The sequence below is a fragment of the Myotis lucifugus genome, unplaced genomic scaffold (assembly GCF_000147115.1).
Source record: "Myotis lucifugus unplaced genomic scaffold, Myoluc2.0 scaffold_228, whole genome shotgun sequence".
Lineage (NCBI taxonomy): Eukaryota > Metazoa > Chordata > Mammalia > Chiroptera > Vespertilionidae > Myotis > Myotis lucifugus.
The window spans coordinates 521536-545359 of record NW_005871276.1 but is presented as its reverse complement, the minus strand read 5'-3'; positions in this window follow the sequence as shown (position 1 = coordinate 545359).

Here is a 23824-nt window from a genome sequence, read left to right as displayed (position 1 = left end):
CGATGCCAATGTGTTTTCTCTTAAGATGCTCATCTGGCCGAAACCGGTTTGTCTCGGTGGATGGAGCGTCGGCCTGCAGACTGAAAGGTCCCAGGTTCGATTCCGGTCGGGGGCATGTACCTGGGTTGCGGGCACATCCCCAGTAGGAGATGTGCAGGAGGCAGCTGATCGATGTTTCGCTCTCATCGATGTTTCTAACTCTCTATCTCTCTCCCTTCCTCTCTGTAAAAAATCAATAAAATATATTAAAAAAAAAAAAAAAAAAAAAAGATGCTCATCTGATTGGATGAGGCCCACCCATATGATGAAGGGCGATCTGTTTTACTCAATGTCCATCAATTTAAATGTGAATCTCATCTAGAAACACCCACAGGAATCATTCAAAATTAAATTTGACCAAATTCCTGGGCACTGTGTCCCATCCAAGTTGCCACATAAAATTAGCCATCATGAGAGTCCTGAGGGTGTTCCTTGAGACCCTGAGTGGTGCCATCTTGGGGTGCGAAAGAGGGAACAGGTGGAACATAGCAGGATAGGGCTGCTCCTCCCCCTTTTTCAATGGAACTTTTAAGAGCAGCAGTACTGGGGTTAGCAATGCAGCGTGGGTCTCAGCCTTGGAAACTTCATTGCTGTGTTTCCTGCCGTGGAATCCACCCTCCATTTGCAGAGCGAAGGTGCCATGAAGAACAAAGAACTCAACCTTGAGATTCCAACTAGACATTTTGTGTCTAAAGAAAAGCAATGCTCTTGAATGTGTGAATATTTTTTTCAGGTAGAAAAAGTGTTTTATTAATTTAAATAGGAAAAATAAAGTTGGGTTCTGTGACATGGCCCATGTTCAGAAGTCTGAGGCGAGAGATTCACTGGGGGCTGTATGGTAGACAGCAGGGTAGAGTGTGGCTTTGGGTTAGGAAATAAAACGCTGGTGGAGTTGGAAGGGGCTGGGGGAGTTGGAGCGATTGCAACCATGGTAAGAACACTTCCTACCTCTCAGCCCCAAACCCTTGTCCAGAGGAGGGAGGGGTGTGAGATGATAGAAGTTACAACAGAAATGTTCAAAAGTTCAAAAAAGGGTCTGAAACGCCCAGGTTACACTCCACTTCTGTCCTGCACAGCGCACGGTGAAGTAGAGTAAAGCATATGTTAGGACCAAATTGTGGGCGTGTAACACGGTGTTATTACTGGGTTTGGTTAAACTTCTGCATTGGCCATGACCTGGTGGTTATAGGTTATTTGTTCACATGTTCTCTCGTTTACCCCCAGCGAGTATCTACCTCTAACCAGCAGCAGCAGGCTCTGAGCAAGGCACTCAGTGTGTTCAGTTGGTGTCGTAGTCCCTGTCCTCAAAGACTTCACATTGGAAGGGACCCCATGAAATGCAGACGTGGACGCACCAATAGCCTGGATACTCCTCTGCTTCGGGGGCACAGGCTGGTCTCCACTCCCCAGTGTCTAAGCAGCGCGGCTGCCTGGCTGAGCTCTGGATCATGCACAGCCTTCCCTGGCCCATGAAGGCTTCCCACTGGGTCCTCCTTCATTGCCAGAGCGACTGGGAGGTAGAGTCACAAGCTAAGGGTCCTGGCCCCCAAAGGACTACCCCAAGCAGAGTCCCCCCACCCACGGGGCAGCCTCACTCCTCATCTGTGAGTGAGAGCTAAAGGCATCGTGCTAAGCCATTGAGATGTGGAGATTGTTATGGCAAACTGACCTGTCCTGGGGGCCAGGGGGCATTAGAAAGGCTCTCCCGTTAGCCAGCCTAGACTGGCGAGTGCACTTAGGAGGTATGTGTGTTTTATGGTTGGCAGGGGAGCAATGGTGCCACCGGTGCCACGAAGGAGACTGGCCTTCCCCTGACCCAGGCCAGGACAGCAGTCCGCCTAGTCCTGATTCTTGAAAACTGCACAAAGGGGGCACTCTCCTAGCCCGCTGTCGGGCCCACTGACTCCCGAGGAGTAGACATGTGTTGAGTGCAAGGACTGGAACCCCAAACATGGCAGAGAGTAGGTAGATGCTCAATGAACAAAAGAAGCACATTGAGTTCTACTGGGGGCCCTGCTGGCCAGGGCCGTGAGGAGGCATGAGTCCTCCGCACCTGTGACCTCAGGAAAGAAGGGGAAGCCACCCAGGTGAGTTGGGGGCGGGCCTAGAGGGGAAGGAGGGTCAGCCTCCAGCAGGAATGGAGAAGCCAAAATGGTTTCCTCCCAGCTCAGCCTCTTCAGACTCAACCACTTGGTTTTCCTAGAAATAAGGAGGCCGCCCTTCCCCCTGCACCCCCCCGCCCCCGCCTCCGAATTTAGTTGTGCTTCACATCCATGCATTGCTGGGTCCTGTGGCCACCAGACCTTGAAATCGGTTCTCCGACGTATTATCAAGCGCTTGTTCAAATTCATTGGAAGCCCCGGCTATCTCCCTCCTCTCACCCACAGTCCTTTGGGAATGAAAGGGAAACAATGGATTCATTTCACAAAATTCATCACATTTACATATTTTTATCATGAGCTCAACGAATGTTTTTAATTAAACCGTATTTTAAAGAGGGTAGAGAGGGAGAGGCGAGATGGTAAATATTTAACACCTAATCAAGGGGAGAGAAGCGTGAAGCTGAACCCCTCATTAAGCGGCTTGGGTGGAGGGGGGCCCTGGGAGAAGCCTGGGTCGGAGCCCCCGCCCTCCCTTATCAGGGGGTGACACCAAGCAAGCCATTTCACCTCTTTCAGCCTCATTTTCCTCATCTGGGGGAGTGGGAAGGATGCCAGACTCATGGGATTATTGGCAGGAGAGCTTAACCATATTAACAGGAGTCCTGGCCAACATTTCCAGATAGAAACTCTGTCCAGGCACTTGACCCCGCCTGCAGCAGGATCCTGGCCTTGGCCCCGTAGAGGACGCACTGTTAGCTGCCTCAGTTTACGGAAGTGTAAAGTGAAGGTTAGGGGAATCAGGTGCCCTGCCCAAGGGCGCAGCAGGCTGGCATTCTGACCCTGGCAGCTGGTGTCCGGAGCGCCCGCTCTTAGCTGTGATTTTCCTGTCCCAGGGACAGATACATGCACACCTTCCTTGTTTCTCAAGTTCAAGCTGAAGAACAGCGTGTCCAGATGCCTTTCTACTTATTTCTACTATGGCTCCTACTTCCATCTTGCATGGCCTCTGCAGCTTACAAAGCGAGCCTGCACAGATTTCCCGCCAAAAACACAAATAACTGAAGCTCCCTCCACATCAGGGAAGGCTCTGTGCGGCACCTGTGTCAGCAATGAGAGTGCAAAACAGGGGAGGCGATGGGGAGCGAAAGAGAGAGCCGTACCCCCAGCTCTTGGGCGTGCCCTGATCAGGCGGCCTCAGGAGGTGAGCCTTCTGTCTGTTTGATTCTGGGAGTGGTTGGATGCATGGGAGCCAGGATGCAGGAGGCCAGGGCAAACCAGAAGGCGCACCCTCTCCGCACTGTGCTAAGTGCTCTGTGGAGATAATTGTATGGCTGCTCTGCAATCAGTTCTGAGAAAATTGCTCCTCCCAAATTAGCTTCCCCTTATGCAATAATTTTTAGTTGATGGCATTGAATTGCTGCAAAGAAGCTGTGTGTGTGTGTGTGTGTGTGTGTGTGTGTGTGTTCAAATACTGGACAAATAGCATGAGTAGACATTATCATTATCAGAAGAGGACACTTAAGTTCAAATATATCTGAATTGCCCTCCCAAAAAACAAGAGTTTCCCTTTCATCCTCTCTGGCTTTCTCCCTCCCCCTTCCTCCCTCCCTTCCTTCCTCCTCTCCTTCCTCTTCTCCTCCACTGTCTCCCCCTCCTCCTTTCACATAATTACAGTGCCGTCTGGCCTTCCCACTTTCTGGGTCACAGAAGAGGCAGCTTTCACGTGGCAGGCGGAGTTCTGTGAAGAACAACAGCTCTCATGGAACCTCATCACTTAGGCACCTCTTTAGCCTGATCGTGGCATGATGATCGTGCTGGTCCTCCTCAGCCATGTTCCCACTAGCAGGGCAGCTCTACTTCCCAGGAGCAGTGGGAGACGGGAATGGGCCAGATGGGATCTTTCTGGAACTCTTCCGCTAAGTCTGCTGGGACCAGGGACACAAGCCACCTTGTCAAACCACGCAGTGCCTTCTCACAGAGTGGAGTGGGGGGGCCTTCCTGGGTCCCACCCGAGCTCAGGTGAAGAAGTGAGCTGCCCGTGACCAGGCTGAGAGCATCAGACACTAGCCTGATCTCACTCATCAGAATCCAAGCCCTGTGTGTCCACCACAAGGCCACAGGGCTTCAAGGTAGAAAAGGCAGCTTCTGCTTTGAATCATCTCTGTCAGAGGTCAACCAGCTAGCAGGGCGCCCACTTCAGCAGTTTCGTGGGGCCTGGATGGGTACGACGGTCGTGTGATGTTTCAAAGCTCATTTGAATACACCACATCAATTTATAGCTTAAAGGGGGCAGACAATGAAAGGTATGTCTCTTACCTAACAATCTCGGACACAATTACCTAGTTACCCCAAATGAAAGAAAGTAAGGTTTTAAATTGTAAAGTATGGGCCATCTTAAATGAGAAAATAGCAAAGGAGAGAGAGAGGGAATGGGGGGAGCTCTTCAAGGGTGTTGAATTGCTGAAGGAAATAATTCTATTTGCATCACTCCCAATAATTCTGCCTGAGCTGATTTATTCTCCATCCATGAGGTATATCTCTACAAGAGTATATTTCATTTTCACCCAGAGTGATAAAGGAAATATTTGGGGGTGATATTGAGCAGGCCTATAAAAATAAAAAATAACTTTATTATTTTAAATAGGGCATACTTGATATACACATCCCAGTTCGAATTTTTATAATATCTATCTTGCTAGACCTTCAGCCTATAAAACAATGTGTTTTATGGGTATCGCTGTGATGCCAGGTTGTCAGGTATATCATATCAGTATCTCAATTATGTTCTTTAGGAAACTGCTCCTTCCCCCTGCTGCTGCCTAGCAACAGGTCAATTATAAACTGAGTATTTGCTGAAGTACATTAGTAGCATTGTTGCCATAACAACTACCTTTGTTAGTTGATCAAGATGACTTGACTGAGAAATGGCATTGAGGAACCACGCATGCTGTAGGAAGTGGTAATTGTCCCCATTCAACTACTGATTTGGACTATTGGGTGGTGTCATCCTCAAAGACGTGTTCTCTCCCGAGGTGGTACTCATTCAGGCTCTGATATCACTAAATCAGCTCCCCAGTGATCCAGGAATGAGGCCTGCAGGTCTGGAAGAGCCACGGCGTGACTCCACCCAAGGTCCTTTGAGACCTGGTCCCTGATCCTCCCACCACACAGGTTTTCCGACCAGAGTCAGGACACAGAGACCAGGTCCAACCTTGTCAGTGTCCTCCATCCTGTGGGGGACAAGGAGAAAGTCCCCCGTCAGCACGAATTTGACTGGAACTCATCACTTGGTCTGTCCACCAGAGTATTTACCAGCAGGGTCAATGGCTCCTTACGTGCAGCACACACGGTGCCCAGAATACTGCCAGGGGCCCATAAAATAGGTACGTTTAGAAGACAAAGTGTGATAATGTGACTAGTGCCAGGAAAATAAGCATGGCTATACTCAGCAACTTATATTGAACAATGTTCAACTTACTACTTTTATTTCAGCCACAACTGAAAAAACCCAAATGTCTAACTATAGGAAATTATCAACCATAATCTAGTCACTTAATGATATTGCAAACAGGGTCGTATTATGACTTTCTTGGTTCCTGGGCCCTTCAAGGAGCCCTTCCCCCATTAAAAAAAAGATATTTACATATTATATATATCCACATTTTATATCATTCAAAATAGATACTATATCAAATATACTAAAATGCTATATTAAAATAGATACTATATAAAATATCTGCAAAATTATATATTCCACATATAATAAAACATATATTTATATATTATACATTTATATATAAATTTACATATCTATGTGAAATAAGGATATGTACATATGTTTATATTTTTACATTTTACATACTTTTATAATATATAATATATAATACTAGTATAATATAATTAATATAATATAACATATGCAATAAAATATCTTATATATTTAAATATAATAAATAATATAGATAATGTAGCAAGTGTATTAATAACATTATATGAATATATTTTTATTTTAAAATATAATATAGTGTATACCTATAATAATGAAAGCATAATATGCTAATTAGACCAGACGTCCTTCCAGATGTCCTTCCAGGACTGCTGCTGTGTGGGCCGGGGCAGCAGCATGGGCTGCTGCCTTGGCCCTCAGAGCCTCTTGCACGAATTTTGTGCATTTGGGCCTCTAGTATGTATAGAATACATGATGTAGGTACATATATTCAAACAATATATAATATAAATCAATTTTATTTTTTGTTCACATGAATGTTCTACAGAGGAACCCCCCAGCTCTGCCACTATAGTGTGAAAGCAGCGTAGACAACACATAGACAGGTGTGCCTGGCTATGTTCCAATAAAAGTGTGTTTATGGACAGTACACTTGAGTTTTACACAATTTTCACACACCACAAAATGTCCTACTTTTCTTGCACCATTGAAGAATGCAAACCCCATTCTTCGCCTTTGGCCTACAAAACCTAGTGGTGGGTTCAAGCTGGCCCCTGGGCCTCGGTTTGCTCACCCCAGATGTGGAGGGTGAGGACAAAGAAAAGAGATTCTCAGTGGCCAGGCCTGGAAGTGACACCCATCATTTCATTCACACTCATGGGCTGGCACTGGTCACGGGTTCCCCTCAGCAGGGAGGGCAGGGCTGAGGTGAGGGCAGCTGTGTGCCCAGGGAGACGTGGGTGTGGGTGTGGGTGACACCTAAGGGCTTCAGCACTCTTGGCACGCACACACCTGGTGACCTGGCCCGGAAGGTACACTCGCCTCCTGAGGATGACCTCATGCCTTTTGAGACTTTCCAGTGGCTTCTAGACACAAAGACTCCTCTCCCTCCCACTCTCTTGCTGTGCCTCTGTCTTGCCTTCCTTCCACTTTGGCCTCTGGACCGGACCGTGTGCTTGGAAGGCGCTGGTTCCTCTATGTGCCTTGGTCCTTCAGTCCAGCTTCTGCCGAAAATTATATAGCACATCTCAAAATAAGATCGCTTTCTAATTTGCATTTAATTAAGAGTTGGCTACTCTCCCACTTCTCCTTCACACATGTCAGCAGATCCTGCTCACCTGTGTCCAGGTGAGAAGAGAGTGTTAGAATATATTTAATTAACAAACAAGTGTTCAAGGTCTTTCTTGGCCCAGCCACCCGAGAAGGTCCCCCCACAGCCGACCTTATAAATTGGTTGTGGCGGTTCCCCATGATTGTCTAGAAACTTGCTTTCAGAAAGTCCTAATTACATTTTCTTGATAACATATTAAATGAATTGCTTGGAATCACACGCAGTTTCTCAGTCCGTGATTGATTTACAACCCAAATATAGTGCAGCCCGAATCCGCTCCCCGAGAGGGGCTGGGCCTTGTGAGCAGTGCCAGGCAGTAAGCATATGACTAACTCAGAACACAGAGGACCAAACGCAAGACAGAAAAATAAACAACTCTAAATTACCAGGACTATGGCCTGGGCTGCAGAACACTCTATGATTCAAGATGCTACTGCTGAGATGCTAATTCTGCCCACTTCCATGCCACCGAACCCGCCGTCCAGGAGAAAAACAGTTCTGATGCTATCAACTTATTGATTTTCCTACTTCAGAAATGTTACCAGCTGTTCAGTCTATTAAACAGCTTGGGCGGGAGTTTCAGATGGAGCTGTCCTGTCAGTCTTCACTGTGCCTGTGAAAGGAGGTGGGAGCTGGGGAGCCGTCAGAGAACAAGTCTGGTGTTGGAGACACAGGCTGGGCTCACCTGAGAGGAGGTGCAGAGAGCGTTGGCATGGAGGTCAAGGTACCAGGGCCACTGATACCTCAAATAGGCACCACGAACTCCTCTCCCTATTGGCCACCTGCTGGTCTCCAGGAGAGGCATCCTGGATGCACCTCTTCTGCTGGCCCCTCCCCATCAGATGCCAAAGGGGAAGCTTCCTGGTCCACCTCTTTACTCTCTACTAACTTTTGTCCACCTGCATTCTCCCCACCTGTCTGAATAGACTTTTGTTCCATTTACTGTTGCTACCCTCCAACCCAACACCGCCTCAGAAGCCACATCTGATCGGGCCATTTCTCGGCTTTCAGTGACTCAGGCTCCCTATGGCTCCTAAGCTGAATTGGGGTGACCGTGCATGCCAGCTCGCCCAGCGCAGTCCCATTTATGCTTGTTGTCCCAGCATAACCGCTAACAGCACCTGCTTTTACTGTCTCCAGCGTCCCTGTTGGGATAAATGTTACCAGCATCCTAGTTGAGTCTGACATCCTTACTGTGCTGACCCCTTCATCTCCTCACCCCCCTGCTCTCTGTGCTACAGGCCTCAGCCCTGCAGACACTCTGGCCCCTGCAAGTGCCCTGGACGCTCTCTGCCCCCTCCTGACACAGGTGTTCTTCCCCATCTGAAATGTTCTGTACCTCCCCACCCCCCTCTCCAGATGTTTGCCTGACTGGCAAGTAGCCTCCAGGGTGAAACTTTCTCAACCCCCGATACAGGACAGATTCCATTACATGTTTAACTCATGGTTGGTGTTCTTAGCACTCATCACACCTGAATAGGTACACTAATTGTCTATAGGTCCCTAATATCTGTCACATTCTTCCCTGGAGGATAGCTTTGGTGAATGCATAAATGCAGAAAACCCTACAGATGCTGCTTGTCCATGATCCTGGGTAGGTGATTATTTGTCAAATGGATAAATGAATGAATGAATGAATGAATGAATGAATAGATAATTTTAGTGGGAGATGAGAAAATAAAATGAGCATCTATAAATGGATATAGTTTTATGAGGACACAACTTGTCACCCTCAGGAATGAGCTATACAGATGTTTGTGTATGAAGGGGCTCACCTAAGAAAAAGAAAACTTAAAGAGAAAGAGGAAAGAAGAGGTGCATGGCTGAGGGAGTGGTGGTGGCAGGCAGATCATAGAGAAACAAAAAAACAAAACTGTCCTACAAAACTGTTTTTTCTTTTTTTCTGGGTGAAGGTGATATCACTCGACCAGGTCTCAGAATAACTGAGAGCAGGCACAGAGCTATGGACATGTGAGGACTGTTGCAGTCAGATCTGGGCACAAAGAGAACAAGAAAGATACTGCTCATGGGATCCCCACATCTCCCACTCGGTTCTCAAGTCAGCCCCTTCCAAAGTCTAATTTTAGCTCAGAGGAGACTAGAAAGGTAGCTCATAAACCGAGAGGAGAGCTTCCGTGTCACGTGATGCACAGTGAGCTGGAAGCCAGAAGTGCTGATGACCACGCTGAGCACCGTTCAGAGGGTCCCTGCCACGTAGAAGCTGGAAACCAGCCAGCGGGACCTAGGGGAGCACTGCGCTAACCCAACTAAACCTTCTGCAAAGATGAATTAATGGTCTACGTGGTATGGTGTGGCAGCTTCTGGCCACAAGGAGCCATTGAGCACTTGACATGTGGCTGGTGCAACTGATAAACAGAGTAGTGCATTCGATTTCATGTTCATTCATTTCAATAGTAGCTGCCATATTGAATAGTAGAGGTGAGGGGACAATAGTTCAGCAAGTGTGGAAAGAGACTGGAATTCCCCAGTTCTGCCAGGGTCCTCAGAATGGTAGGGCCGTTCTGGAAGAAAGACATTTTGGAGGCCAACTGAAAACAGAAGAGAAAGGAAAGACACACACAGGCTGTGCTTCAAGAAGACGAATTCAGCAGCCCTCACATGGAGATGAGGGTCGTGGGGGTGGAGAGACTGGAGGGAGGAGACAAGGAAGGGGACTTGCACTTGGCCATCATTCCTTGAACTCGATAAACCAGCCCTGGTGTTGGAAATTCATTCAGCAGTAAAACGAGGGCCCCAGACAATCCTTGTGTCAGTGGATGGCTCTTAGGCAGGTCATTAGGTCAGAGAGCGGGGAGCCCTTGTGGCCACAGGCAGCACACATTAGAGGACTGGCCGTCAGCTGAGAGCTGATGACCTCTTGAGAGAGGCCATGAGTTTTTGACATGGCTGTCAGAGACCATGTTGAGCCTGTTGGAAATTGCTTTGGCCCAACACGCAAGCTCAGGGGTGCGGACAGGGAGGCATTCCAAGTTTGTGATGCTGAGTTCAAGTTGGCCCCATGAAAGCCCACAGATTCAGAAGGCGTCTGTTCTTCTCCTGCTTTCCCTTGGACCTTCCAAGCCACCCATCTTTAAACCTCTGTCTTATCAATAAAGTGTCTAATAGTGGTCTAGGCCTTGTAACCTTGCTATGACCATTAAACAGAATGTGTGGTTTATTCCTAATGCAGAGTAGCTGCTACAGAATTCTGTGTGTTTGTATTCTGTCCATGATGTCTTCTCATGAGCTTTGTCATTTTCCATTATTTAAGCATTTTCTTGAAAGACATCACACGCCCTCATGCAGCACAGGTATAAAGACACGGTGCTTCCAGACTGTCAGCAAAGGTATCCTTTTCATCTCGGTCATGGTGGAGTTGTCAGAGGACAGGTAATTATTTCTTCTGCTGTGTGACAGTAGAAGTTGCTAAAAATAACAGGGAGGATATGAAATAAATCACGGATACCTAAGGTAATGATAGTGTTATCCATTATTAACTGTAGCAGTAATAATAATTAAGTAATAACAATAAGTAGCCAGCACAGAGAGCAGGACATCTTTGTGTCCCCTGGGCTCTGAGGGAAGGAAGCAAAGAGATTACGACATGTCCAATGCCTACATCAGTCAGACACTATCCCTTACAGGTGGCATCCCACTCCAGCTTTCCCTAAGAACTGCCCTTCCGGGGATGACCCTTAAAGCATAGAGGGTCACCCAGGACATGGTAGAGAGGAGAGAGCTGAGGGAGGCAAGGACAAGCCATGCCAGGCTCCAGAAGCCATGCTAAGGATTTGGGACTGAATTGGAAGACAGGTATCATATGTACACTGAATAATATTAATGAAGGGGATGGGTTGCTTGAACTGAGAAGGACATAGAGGGAAGGTTCTGGAATCAAGCATCAAGGAAGACTATGTCTTTTGTTTGTGGACATTGCAATCTCTTATACAGTCCACTTGTAGTCTCAAGCCATCCACATTCCACCCCTTGAGCTGGGAAAAGAATAAAGGTGGGAGAATGGTGGGAAGGTACTGGAATCACCTACATTAAGGGCAGGAGAGGGCCTGAGGACTATGTCGAGGTGGTAATGTGGAAGGGTGGACACATGAAGAAGACATTTTGAAGAAAGACATGGCAATGCATCATCATGCTCTCTACATTTGTCAATTGTGTAAATAAATAAATAAGAACAGATTCCAGTAATATATATTTGCACTCAAAAAGAAAACTCCGGGTTTAGCAGTTGTAACTCTTCCGTTCCAACTTACCTACTCTGTCGTGTAGTTCCAGCCAAGATTATGGGGGCGGACACCCTGGTGATGGCAACTCTGCCCTCTGTGAGTGATAATGACTCTAGAGATCACTCCCCCTGCCACATGAATTACTTGCTATCTCAGCAACTCAAAATATCCCTTCTCTTTGGTTTGAACTGGGACATTTAATTCTGACGTCCAGGAATACCTATATGGTATGAACCTCTCATCCCACACTCAAAGTGTCTTCATTCCATCAGCCACCCTGCATGGTAGCAATCCCAATCTTGCCCCACTCACTTGAACTCCACCTTCTGTGAGCTGTTAGTATGCATAAGAAAGTTCTCCACCATCCATTTCTCAATTAGAGTCTTACTTGAATTCAACCATTTCTCAAAGACCATATTGGTCTGTAATGTTTGGGGCTTTAAAGTTTTAAAGATTGTATAGAAAGCTATAAACTGCCTCATGTTTATGTATGCTCATCCACAAAATTTATGTACAATTTTATGAGATTTCAAGACCCTTGAAACACAACCATACATCCTTCACCAAGTCAGGGCACCTCATTTTCCAACTTCCTGGCCAATGCTCTCTTATTGGAATCCATCATGTCACACATGTTGGTATTACAGCCCCAGTTGAACATTAACCTCCCCGAGAACTATGAGGTGTCTTTTGCTACTTGGATCCTGGCTGAGCTACTGGTAGAAACGAAAGTGCCATAGACCATAGATGGAGTCCTAGGCCCAGCAAATATCATAAGCACATTGAGGAAACACATTCTTAGCCAAGTGAGCAGCTGTGCCTAATACACAAGGCGGCTTGGAGAACACCTGGGATTGTCTACTGACACATCCAGCCATGTGTGTGGCACATGGTAGAAAGTCCTTCAATGTTAGTTTCATTCACTTCAGGGGGAGAAAAACCTTTTCAAATGATGTAGGTCTTTAAAATTCTGTCGATGCCTCTGTAACAAACACAGCAATAAATAGAAGAGGAATGAATGTTATTAATAGCATCACCCCTGGGGTTTGCAGCTCACTTAAAATGGTTAGCACTAATTTGTAAAATAAGATCTGAGGCCACCGGTATGAAAGAAGATAAAGCTAACATGCAGATGTATTTGACTTAAAAATATCCTCCTGGAATAGTTCACACCTTATGCTAACTTTCTCCAAAAAAGTTTGTCTAAATAAGTTAGGGAATCTTTAGTTGCAAGTAACAGAACACTTTACCAGAACTGGTTGAACAGAAAAAAAATCCTTATTGGCCAGGTAACCCTGTTGATTTAAGCCATCCAGTTTGTGGTAATTTGTTATAGCAACCCTAGGTAACCTGAGTTACAAATCCCATGAGGCTTTATCCCGGGCCTCAATGAATGGTGTGAGCAATATCCTACTTCTTGATTCTATCTCTCTCTTTCTTCCTTTCTCTCTCCTCTTTTCCAATCCCTCCATCTCTAGTCTCTGCCTCCTGTTTGCTCTTCTGCAGGGTCTCTCCTATAGTCCCAGTGCAGCTGAGCAGTCTCCCAGGTCCCATGCTTTCCTCCGCATTCCCATTGAAAACAAAAAATCTGCTTCCCATAAAGATCAATGAAATCAAGTCTCATTGGCACTGTTGGTCTGAGCAAGGTCATGTGATCTTCCCTGGGTGGACTAATCCCTTTGGCTACAGGATGGGACACACTGGATGTCTTGAGTCCAGTAGCCACTGTTGGAACTGAAGGTAGAGTCGATGTTGGCCACACCATGTGGCTAAGAAAAATGTGGCAACCTTAGGCTGGGGATTAGGGTATGTAGTAGGTGGAAGGGTGAAATAAGGGCCTTTGGAAGTGTATTTAAGGTAAAGATCTTGAATGAAATCTTCTTGGATGAGGATGGGCACTAAATCCAATGACAAGTTGTCCTATATGAGATAGAAAAATACAAGACACAGACCCACAGAAGAAAAACACCATGTGAATATGGAGGCAGAAACTGGAGGGACGCTGCCACAAGCCAAAGAAAACAGAGCCACCAAAGCTGGAACAGGTGAGGGAGGAGTCTCCCCTGGAGCCTTGGGAGGGAGTGCGTCTCTGTGGACACTTAGATTCCCAATGCCTGGCCTCCAGGTCTGTCTGACAATAAGTATCTGTTGATTTAAGCCACCAAGTTTGTGGCAATTTGTTACAGCAACCCTGGGACACTAATGTGGGCTTAGGGGTTGAACAGAGGCAAGCAACGCTGGAGAAATATTCAGGAACAACCCACTAACAAGACCAGTTCATAGATGCTAGGAGCTGAGAACCAACTAAAAAACAAAGTGCTCACCACGCTGGCACTGAGTTCCTACATTGTGCCAATCACCATAACAGATCCTCACAATGGAGCAACAAACAGAGCAAGGGCCCTCTCCTCAAAGGTCCCAGTATCTAATGGTTACATGAGCAAACAAAGGAGCAGATATCCCAATACAAGGTGGGCAGCGCTGCAGGAGCAGTACCCAGGTCCCAGCACGGACAGAGAGAAGGCTTTCCTAATCCAGCCTCTAAGGGACAGGGGCAGCTGGACTGAAGGACCAACAGCAGTGAAAGCTGTGTTCAGAAGGTATGTCTTGATTTGTGTCTGATAAACCAAGAAAGAGTTAATCTTCAAATAATGAAGAAAGGGGTTTGTCTCTGGTCCTCCATTCCCTAGAGACCTTCCAGGCTCCCAAAGAGAAACGTGGCAAGTCTTTGGGTCTCTCTAGGGTACCATTCATCCCTCTTTTCTCTGCTCCTTCAGTAAGCACAGCCCGGGCTCCTCCTGGGGACACCCTCTGTCCCTGGAGCTTCTCCCACTTGGAGGTAAACATTCTCCTGGCACCTCTTCCCCTTTCCTTGTATTTTCTGCTCCCCACCATGCCTGAGTCTCCTTTTCCCCTTTGTTCTGACAGCCAGATCTGTCAAGGCTGGTTGCCTCCATTTGCCTAGGACACATCTTCTGCATATAGATTGATGAGTTTAATCAGCGAATCAGGAGGAAGCCTTGGGCATCAATCACTGTCAACGTGCCTTCTTGCTGTTTCCAGTTATGAAGGCAATAACACAGTTTCTCTTAAAGGTGAAGCCAAAAGTTTTGAATTTGCACTCGGTAAGAAAGTTCTAAGAAAGTTCTATAACCTCTTTCAATTTAATCCATCAGATAGAGAGAGAGAGAGAGAGAGAGAGAGAGAGAGAGAGAGAGAGGATGGCTGGCCTCCTCTTCAAGGGCTGTCATGCTCTTGGTCACATTACTCAAGATCCATGCTGAGGAACATGTTAACAGCCCATTGAGAACTTGAAGGAGCATGTATCCTATCTCTTCCCTTCCCCAACTCACATCCTCTTACCTTCCATTCTGTTTTAGGAAGCATCCTGACAGGACAGGACATAGGAGAGCCTTGTGATTATTTTGTTTTTCTGTTGGGATAAAAGCCTGCATTTCCCATGAAGAAAACACTCAAATCCTTTGGAAAATCAAATCAGCCTGCTGCTCTGTCTCAAATGCTTCCATGGTTTCCATTTTACTGAGGATAAAGGACAAAGTAACTAACTACAGCCCACAAGGCCCTGCTTGGAGATATCCCTGCCTATCTTACCTCAACTCACCCCCATTCTCCAGAGTATCTGCGTCTCCTACAGGCTTGGAGTATCCACGGAGACAAGAAACACAAATGCTCTTGCTCACTGCTATGAGCCTAGCACACTGCCTGCAACACAGTAGATTATGTTTTCTAGTAATACCATTGTCTGCAGGTAACAAATAGCAGTTTGTGCCAAGTGGAATTTGCTCTTTCTTTACCAGGACATTTGAAGGTAGGCTGTGCCAAGACTAGCTTGTCAGCTCAGTTAGATCACCAGGAACCCACTATATCTCACCCCTCCATCTTTTTAATGCTTAGAATATGGTTTTTCATGGCTAGACTTTATGCCACATGGTTCCAAGATGGCTGCCATGGCTCTCATCACCATATCTTCACATGAACACAGCCAAAGATGGACAGCAAGGAGTGACCAGGATGGGCAAGGCCCCTCCTCATAAGCCCCTCTCCTTACCAGGGCAGAACCCTCCTTCCCAGAGGCCCTCTATAGATTTTTCTTTGTGTCTCATTATCTATAATTGGATAACTGGCCACTCCTAGCTGCAAGGGAGGCTGCAGATAAGCCAGGTAACAGGGTCTGGGAAATAAGTGTAAGGTAGCTAATCACCAGTGTTTGATACATGGTGCTCAGGAAGTATGGGTAGGCAAAGCTTACAAAGTTTGGAAATACTAGCATTGAACACAATCTATTGAGTCACTTCATTGTCAATGTTGGGTTCAATTTCTTAACCTTTTTTCCCATCTGAAGCTCAAAAAGGTGCAAAGACACAGAACTAGTGAAGTGCTGAAATCTGACCCAGGTCTGCCTGCTGTCAGGATCCAAGCCATCTCTACTCTCATAAACGCAGCATTCCTGTAAGAGATCTTAACCACCCAAGTCTGAGATCTCACCCCGGCTGACACTCACCATGGTGAGACCTTCCCAGAGCATCCAAACTCTGCGGAAGCCGATGGCCACCTGTGAGGCAGCACCACCAAACCTGCAACTGCTCAGAGTTTTAGCTCAGAGCTGCTTCTCTTGTTAATATCCATCGGTTATATTTCTGGTACCAAAGACTTAGTAAATGCAACTCGCTGTGGTTGGCCATGCAATTTATGTTTTTAATTTTGTAAACAGTGCCTTGTTGCTATGGTCAAAGGAGGGGTTTGGGTTGATACATAAGCAAATATAGCCTTCTGGTTGCGTCATGCCAGAGTTGCAAAATATGGCTTTGTTCAGCAAATGCCAGTGCTGACAGCTGCATCGCCATGGCCGTTGAATTATATCCCCTCACATAAAGGGAGAGATAAAAGGCCTCCATAATGTGTGGCATATGACACACATACATGCATGTACACACACAGGAGGCACAAACGGAGCCCCCTGATGAGCTCAGAGCAGCACGTTCCAGCACAAACACACTCCCGCCCAGAACTTGGCTTTGTCATCCAGTTGTGTGGAATCCCCTTCATTTTCTCCTTTTTTTCATGCTAGTGACAAGATCTAGGCTAATGTCAATGTGAGTGCTGCCTTCCAAGCCAAAGATAGAAGGAGTACAATAAAGAAATAAACTAGCCCGGCCAGCTTGGCTCAGTGGTTGAACATCAAGCTATGAACCTGGAGGTCATGGTTCGATTCCCAGTCAGGGCACATGCCTAGGCTGTGGGCTCAATTCCCAGTGTAGGGCGTGCAGGAGGCAGCCGATCAAGGATTCTCTATAATCATTGATGTTTCTATCTCCCTCTCCCTCTCCCTCTCCCTTCTTATCTAAAATCAATAAAAAATATATTTTAAAAGCCAAAAGAAAGAAAGAAAGAAAGAAAGAAAGAAAGAAAGAAAGAAAGAAAGAAACTACCATAACAATAGTCATCAAACAACATTGTCCTACATGTCTCTGGCCCACATTGCATTGTGCATTTTCAAACCTGGAACATGAGAGCTCAGCACCCTGCTGCCAGGGCAGAGGTGCAGGGAACCAAGGTGCCGGGCTAGGGAAGGAACTAGCTCACCGTGACAGTGAGAGATTGACTGCAACCATAGGCACATTTCCTCCCCACCTCGGCAGTCCGTGTGCGTGGCTGTGACTCTCCCATTGTGGGTGGGATTGTCTGCCCCCCTCTTAGACTCGGGCGTCAGAACTTGTTTGTGACTTGTTTTGGGCGATGGGGTGTTAGAAAATTAGAAGCAGACTTTCTAAAAGCCTTTGCCCACTTCCACTTCCTCTCTGCCTCCTCTGTAATCGCCCTGCGAGCATGGCCAGGCCAGCCTGCGTGGGCGGAGATGGAATCGGGCAGAGCCAGGATGCCCCAGTTGTCCTGGCTGAGGCCAGGCTCCACCAGCTGACAGCTGGCTGACCCCAACCTGCAGCTGACGGTCGATGCTTGAGTGAGCCCAGCTGAGACCCAAAGAGCCACCCAGCTGCCCTATAGAATTGAGAACAATAAGTGTCATTTCAATCCACTGAGTTTGGGGGTAATTGGTGGCAATCAATGAATGATAAACATAGCTGGTTATAGATCTAGACCTAATAACCCAAACTCCTGATTTCAAAGGAGTGATTTTCCCCCAAATATTTCAGTTTTACACAAGGAGAAACTGGGGCACAGTGAAATTGAGTCATTTACAGCAACACAGGTAGAGAAGAATACTGTTATTCATTTTAAAGACAGGTTTAATAATTGAGTTTCAAGAATACATTATAAGAATAGCACCCCCTTTTCAGACACCAGCCCTCCCTGTGGCATCTGGACTCAGTAAAAGGTTAATACATGAATCTCTGAGTGAATGGCGGTGTGATTTTGCCCCCAGATTCTCTGCCCCACCAGGATAGCTCCCCCATTCCAGGATGGCCCCTCCTCCCAAGCTTACTTTTCCCACCCTCACTGCCCTCTCTCTAAGGCAGCAAGGGGTCTTCAACTCTCCACCCTCACTCCTAACAGTCAGCCAGGCTCGCTGCCATACACCACATCCTTCTGCAGAATCTGAGTTGATACCCTCATCACTCCAACTGAGACTCAACATGAAAGGGCACTTGTCAGGCCCACTGGTATGGAGATGACACAGCACAGCCCTGATGCCCCTCGGGGATGCAGCCCATGGTCAGGGCTGTGGTGGCTCAGTCCTGCCTCACTTCTCAGGCCCACCACCTTCTTTCAGCTCCCTTCTCCACCTTGTGCATCAGGAAAGGCCACGTTTAACTCCTAGACATGACGCCAATGCCAGGCTTTGATGCCCGGTCTTCCCACTTTCATCGGTCCACACCCAACCCACATTTCAGTGTCTACTTGCAAAATAGTAACGGATCCAGGAATGGTATATTTGCTCAGAAAGCGATGCCCTTCTGCTCCCAGGATTCCCCTCAAAGTGCCCCTGGGACACCCGGCACAGGCTCAGTGCTCCGGCACAGGCGTCATCTATTGCTGTGATTCTTGTACTTGAGGGAACCAAGATTCAGAGACCTTGTCTCCGGCCCACGGCTTGACCTGGCATTGAGTAGAGGAAGAAAGTGAACCCTGACCAGTTGACATCCGAAGTCAGGGTCCTTCACTCTACACCTCGGAGGATGTTTGTGATAACCGGGCACCAGGCCACCTCTAGGGCTTGGAATGACAACGGTCTTTACTGGAGTGAAGGGATACCTTCCCTGTGGGGCACATGGCGAGAGATGACGCCTCTGAACCCGCAGCCCGGCCAGGTCTCTCCTGCTGTGCTGAACCTTGGCCAGCCTCTCCCTCCCTGACTCCAAACCCATCTCTAGTCTCAGAAACCGAAACCGAAGCCTAACACAAAGAAACAAGAGACCATCATCATCGCTCATTTGAAAGTCTTTTCAAGTTGTAGAGCAGGGGTCCTCAAACTTTTTAAGCAGGGGGCCAGTTCACTGTCCCTCAGACTGTTGGAGGGCCGGACTATAGTTTTAAAAAAACAACTATGAACAAATTCCTATGCACACAGCGGCGGCAAAAACACCCGGCGGGCCGGATAAATGTTTTCGGCAGGCTGCATGTGGCCCTAGGGCCGTAGTTTGAGGACCCCTGTTGTAGAGTGTGACCATCCAGTTCACACTCTACCACCCCTCTCTCACAGATCTAGCCACCTCTTGTTTCATTTCCCTGCATCCGCATACTCAGCTGCATTTCCACACATTTCCAAGCAGCCTCAACCACAGGGCGCCTGGCCAGCCAAGGGCGTTCCAGCCTGGCAAGGGCATAGGTGTCAGGGCTCCTAGGCTTATGCTGCCATCTGAGGAAATATATATTGAGAATATTAATGTGCAGAGGAATTACCCCACCGGTTGCAGTGACTTCTAAGGAGCAATTCCATTTCAGTGTTGGAAAAACATTTTTGAGAATTCTGAAGATAAGAAACGGCAACACATGCTTTCTTTGAGTTCCATATGGCGGAAGCACTTCCCGCAGGGCATGCGGCGATCACTGTCCAGACTCCAGGCTTCCCCTCGCTCGCATGCAAAGCATCTGCCCTCCCAGGCAACGTCCTTTCATCTTGTTCTCTGGCTTCCCACGCACCCAAGTGCAGAGATGGGATTATATACTGAGTTTAAGTTGGGAGCAGATTTCAAGGCTAGGTTAGGAAACAAGTTCTTGAACCCCAAACACAATAGGAACCCCTTGTAGCTACATTATGTTCATTTCCCTTATTTAAGTATAAACAACCTTATGGAAAAATATGATTATTTCCATTTATCCATGCGGGAAGTGTGTCTTGGGGGTTTAAGTGAATTGTCTACTACAAGGTGGCTTCTTGGCAGAGTGGTCGGTTGGGACTCAAACCCAGGACAAAACAACTCTAAAGACCGTGTTGTTTCGACTCTAGAGAATTAACTCTAGCAAATGCCTTGAAATAAAGATTAGTAAAAGGGGTCTGGGCCTGTATTCGTCCACGTTTTCCAGGGAAATAGAATAAATGGAACACACACACACACACACACACACAATTTATTTACTTCAAGGAATTGGCTCATGCAGTGAGGGAGGCTGGCGAGTCTGAAATCCATAGGACATCCTGCAAGGGTGGAAACTCAGCCATTATTCTTCTCCAGGAAACCTTACTTTTTATTCTTAAGGTATTTAACCGATTAGATGAGGCCCACCTTTATCAAGGGCACTCTTACTTAGCGTCAATGGACTGTACACGTTAACCACATCTGCACAATACCTCCACAGAAACACCTCGATTGGTGTTTGAATCGATGACTCAGTGCTGCAGCCCAACCAAGTTGACACATGAGACTAACCATCAAGGGCCCAAACACCAGACCCCAAATACCTGAACCTCATAATAAATCCCTGCCAATTATGAGAAGCCCAGGGAGACCTCTATCCTGTCTGTCTCACTCTACGGAAAACATGCAAATGAGTCCCAAATGGCATTATTCATACATTTGAACATGTTAATAAAGACTTGTTCATCTACCTAGACCCCTGGCATTGGTTTTGACTTAAAAAGGACGGCCAGAGAATACAAAATTAAAAGATATTCTCAGTGAAAGATAAGAAAACGAACTTAAATGAAACTTGATTGTGTATATTTTTTTAGTTGCATACTATGATAATATGGTCAGTAATTAGTATCTGTCATTTACTTTCTTTTAAGATTTTTGGAGATTCCCTTTATCACCTATTGCACATTCAAATAACATTACATATTAAAACAGTGCTAAAAAAGTTTTACTTTAATCTGTCAAATATATGTATTCATTTGTATCTATATGTGTTTCTGTGTGTCTATACACACATACGCCTACATTATATATCTGTGTTTGATGCTTCATCTTATGTTAATCAAATCTTCTATATTCATATTTATTTCTAAAAAGTATTGACAATTCTGGAAAGTATTGACATCTCCTACCATGATTATGTATTTGTCAATTTCCCCTTATATCCCTGACAGTATCACTTTATATTTTTTGAATCTATACAATTAGCTGCATGAGAGTTTATGTCTTCTTGGCATGGTGTGTATTTTACTTCTAAGAAATATCCTACTGTATTGCTTAAACTACATTTCATCTTGAATTTTTTAGCCAAAATGGTATTACTGTCAAATACATTTTATTTTTATCAGGCATACATTCTCCTACACTTTTCTCTTTACATGTCTTGTGCTGTTTTGTTTTAATTGTCTTTTTTTAATTTTTAAAAATTGATTTCAGAGAGGAAGGGAGAGAGAGATAGAAAAATCAACAGTGAGAGAGAATCATTGATTCACAGCTTCTTGCATGCCCCACATTGGGGACCAAGCCCACAACCTGGGCAGATGCCCCTGACTGGGAATCAAACCTTGACTTCTTTCCTGGTTCATAGGTCGACACTCAACCACTGAGTCATGCCAGCTGGGCTGTTTTAATTGTCTTAAGTACCAACTGTGAGTAAAATCTTCTTCTTGTATTTCCTTTTTCATTTTAACTCAGTTCTTGTCTCTCTCTTTATGAAGATAAATTGAATTTATTCAGTTATTGTCATTACTGATAGATTTCAACTGATTGCTGTAACTCTCAATTTTCTTACTACTACATTTTGTTGCTTCTTTTTGCTTCATTTCTTGTATTTTATGAGTTTTTTATACATGTAAATTTTCACACTCCTATCCAAATAATTGTCATTGTAATGTACATAGGCTTGTGCACATGTGAGTACACACGTGTGTGTGTGTGTATTTGCCTATGTTTTGTGTGCATATCTAGCCTAGTTCAATAAATCATTCACAGGAGAATGAGACATAAACCCTAAAGTCTACTGTTGCCAGTAGGACTGAGTTCCAGGAATGGACTTAAGGATCGGTGAGCTGCCTGGAATTTATGGGAGATTATTTGCATTAATGACCCAAATTATTTACTCTCCCTGAATCTATGCCCTTTGCAATGTGACTTTGGAGCTCCCCACAGCAGCAGCTCAGGTATCTTTTAGCCTCCGGATTTGTTCTGGAGGATACCAGCACGTGTGATATGAACAGCGATCTGACAAAGTGCTTATACATTTAGGCTTAATTTTGCTCCTCAGCCTTTATCATGAGAACACATCCAACCTCCTCTGCTAGAAAATGAAACACTGGAGCAGGATTGTGCCATTTGTCTCGGGTTAGCCCATCCATGGGGAGCTAAGAGCAAGGCACACCCAGCAATTGACAGAGCCCAGCCAAGACTAGAATAGCTATTAATACAATAACTAGAAAAACCTGTACATCATGAACGAAGTAAATGTTTTTTATATCGAACTGCTAGGTTTTGGAGTGTTTTCCTACAGAGCATCTCTGTGGCAATTGAAAGCTGATATGGCATGTGTGAGAGAAAGTGAATTTGTCATGAGCCTGCAAAGGATCGAGGTCTCTAAGGATTTCCAAAGAGCCGTTCCAAATACTAAAAATGAACTTAGATAATGATATCATGGTTTCTTGAGATCAATGGTAAAGGAAAAGCTAGGCTCCTTTAAATAAAAAAAAGGATAGAAATATTTTGAAATCCCCACAATGCCCTGCCTGGCTAATTTTTATAACCCAATATTTTCATGAAGGGTTGTATAAGGTAGATATTATACTTTACCTTGAAATCTCATGTATTCTTGACATTTTTAACTCATTAAACAGCATGGTTTTAGAAGTGAGAGTTCTGATTAACTGCAGGCGTTCATTGAAAATGTCATAACTTGGGAGTAAATTCAAGATTCCTACCATCTACCAATGGCATCCTTGACTCATGGAGATGGAAGGAATCTCAGATAATGAATTGCATCTGCATCAATTCACTCGATGAACACTGAGAACCTACAAAGTGTTGACAGTTCTACCAACGATGGGTTTTACCTTGATGTAACCTGTACCTTCTCTATCTACCTGCTGTTTCTGCTGAGCCCAGAGTGAGGTGATTCAGGGACATCTGTGGCTGGATCTTCCCTCTGCTCCTGTCAAGGCTTCTCCCAGGATTCATCAGCTACCTTCTTGCATTTATAAGTGCTTCCACCTTATCCATGAAGACCTGCCCTACTATGTCCCAGATCAATGCTGAGCTTCCTTCAAAACAGCTTCTGTGTGACTTCTTGCTAGTCTCATTCTCCTCTGGACTGTATCTCTACCTCATATATATTTATAGGATGCAAATATCACGCCAGCAAAACTCATTGATTTACATGTATTCATCTACCACTATTCTATTTTCTTCTTAGAAAAGAAGACTTTAAACAGTTGCCTTAAACACACAACAAAAAGTAGGTGCTTAATAAATCTTTGTGAAAATAAACACGTTCCCTTCGGTGTAGAGCTGTGAGACATAGAAACATGAAGACGTGTGTCTTCCCTACAGTTTAACTTGTTTTCTGTTCTCTGAACAACAGGAAAGAGTAAAATCTGAAGAGCCAATATCCCTTTCTCTGGATCCCAATCTAACCCCACCTGACATGAGCCATACACACAGAGGCACCTACAGAAACAAGAGAGTGGATGTACCCCACATGTGTCCTAAATTCCAAAATGCAACACATATCCTAATATATAAAAAACCAAGGGCTGTCACAACCAAAACAACCGGACAGACGACCGAACAGCAGGCTGCATGGGGCGACAAGGCCAGCAGGGGGGTTAGTGAGGAACGACCAAACAACTGAACAGCAGGCTGTGTGGGGTGACCAGGCCCGCAGGGGGAGCAGTTGGAGATGACCAGGCCAGTTGGGGTGGGGGGGATTTGGGGCAACTAGGCTGGCAGGGGGGGCATTAAGGGGCAACCAGGCTGGCGGGGGGCAGTAAGGGGTCACCAGGCCAGGTTGGGTGAGGGGTGAC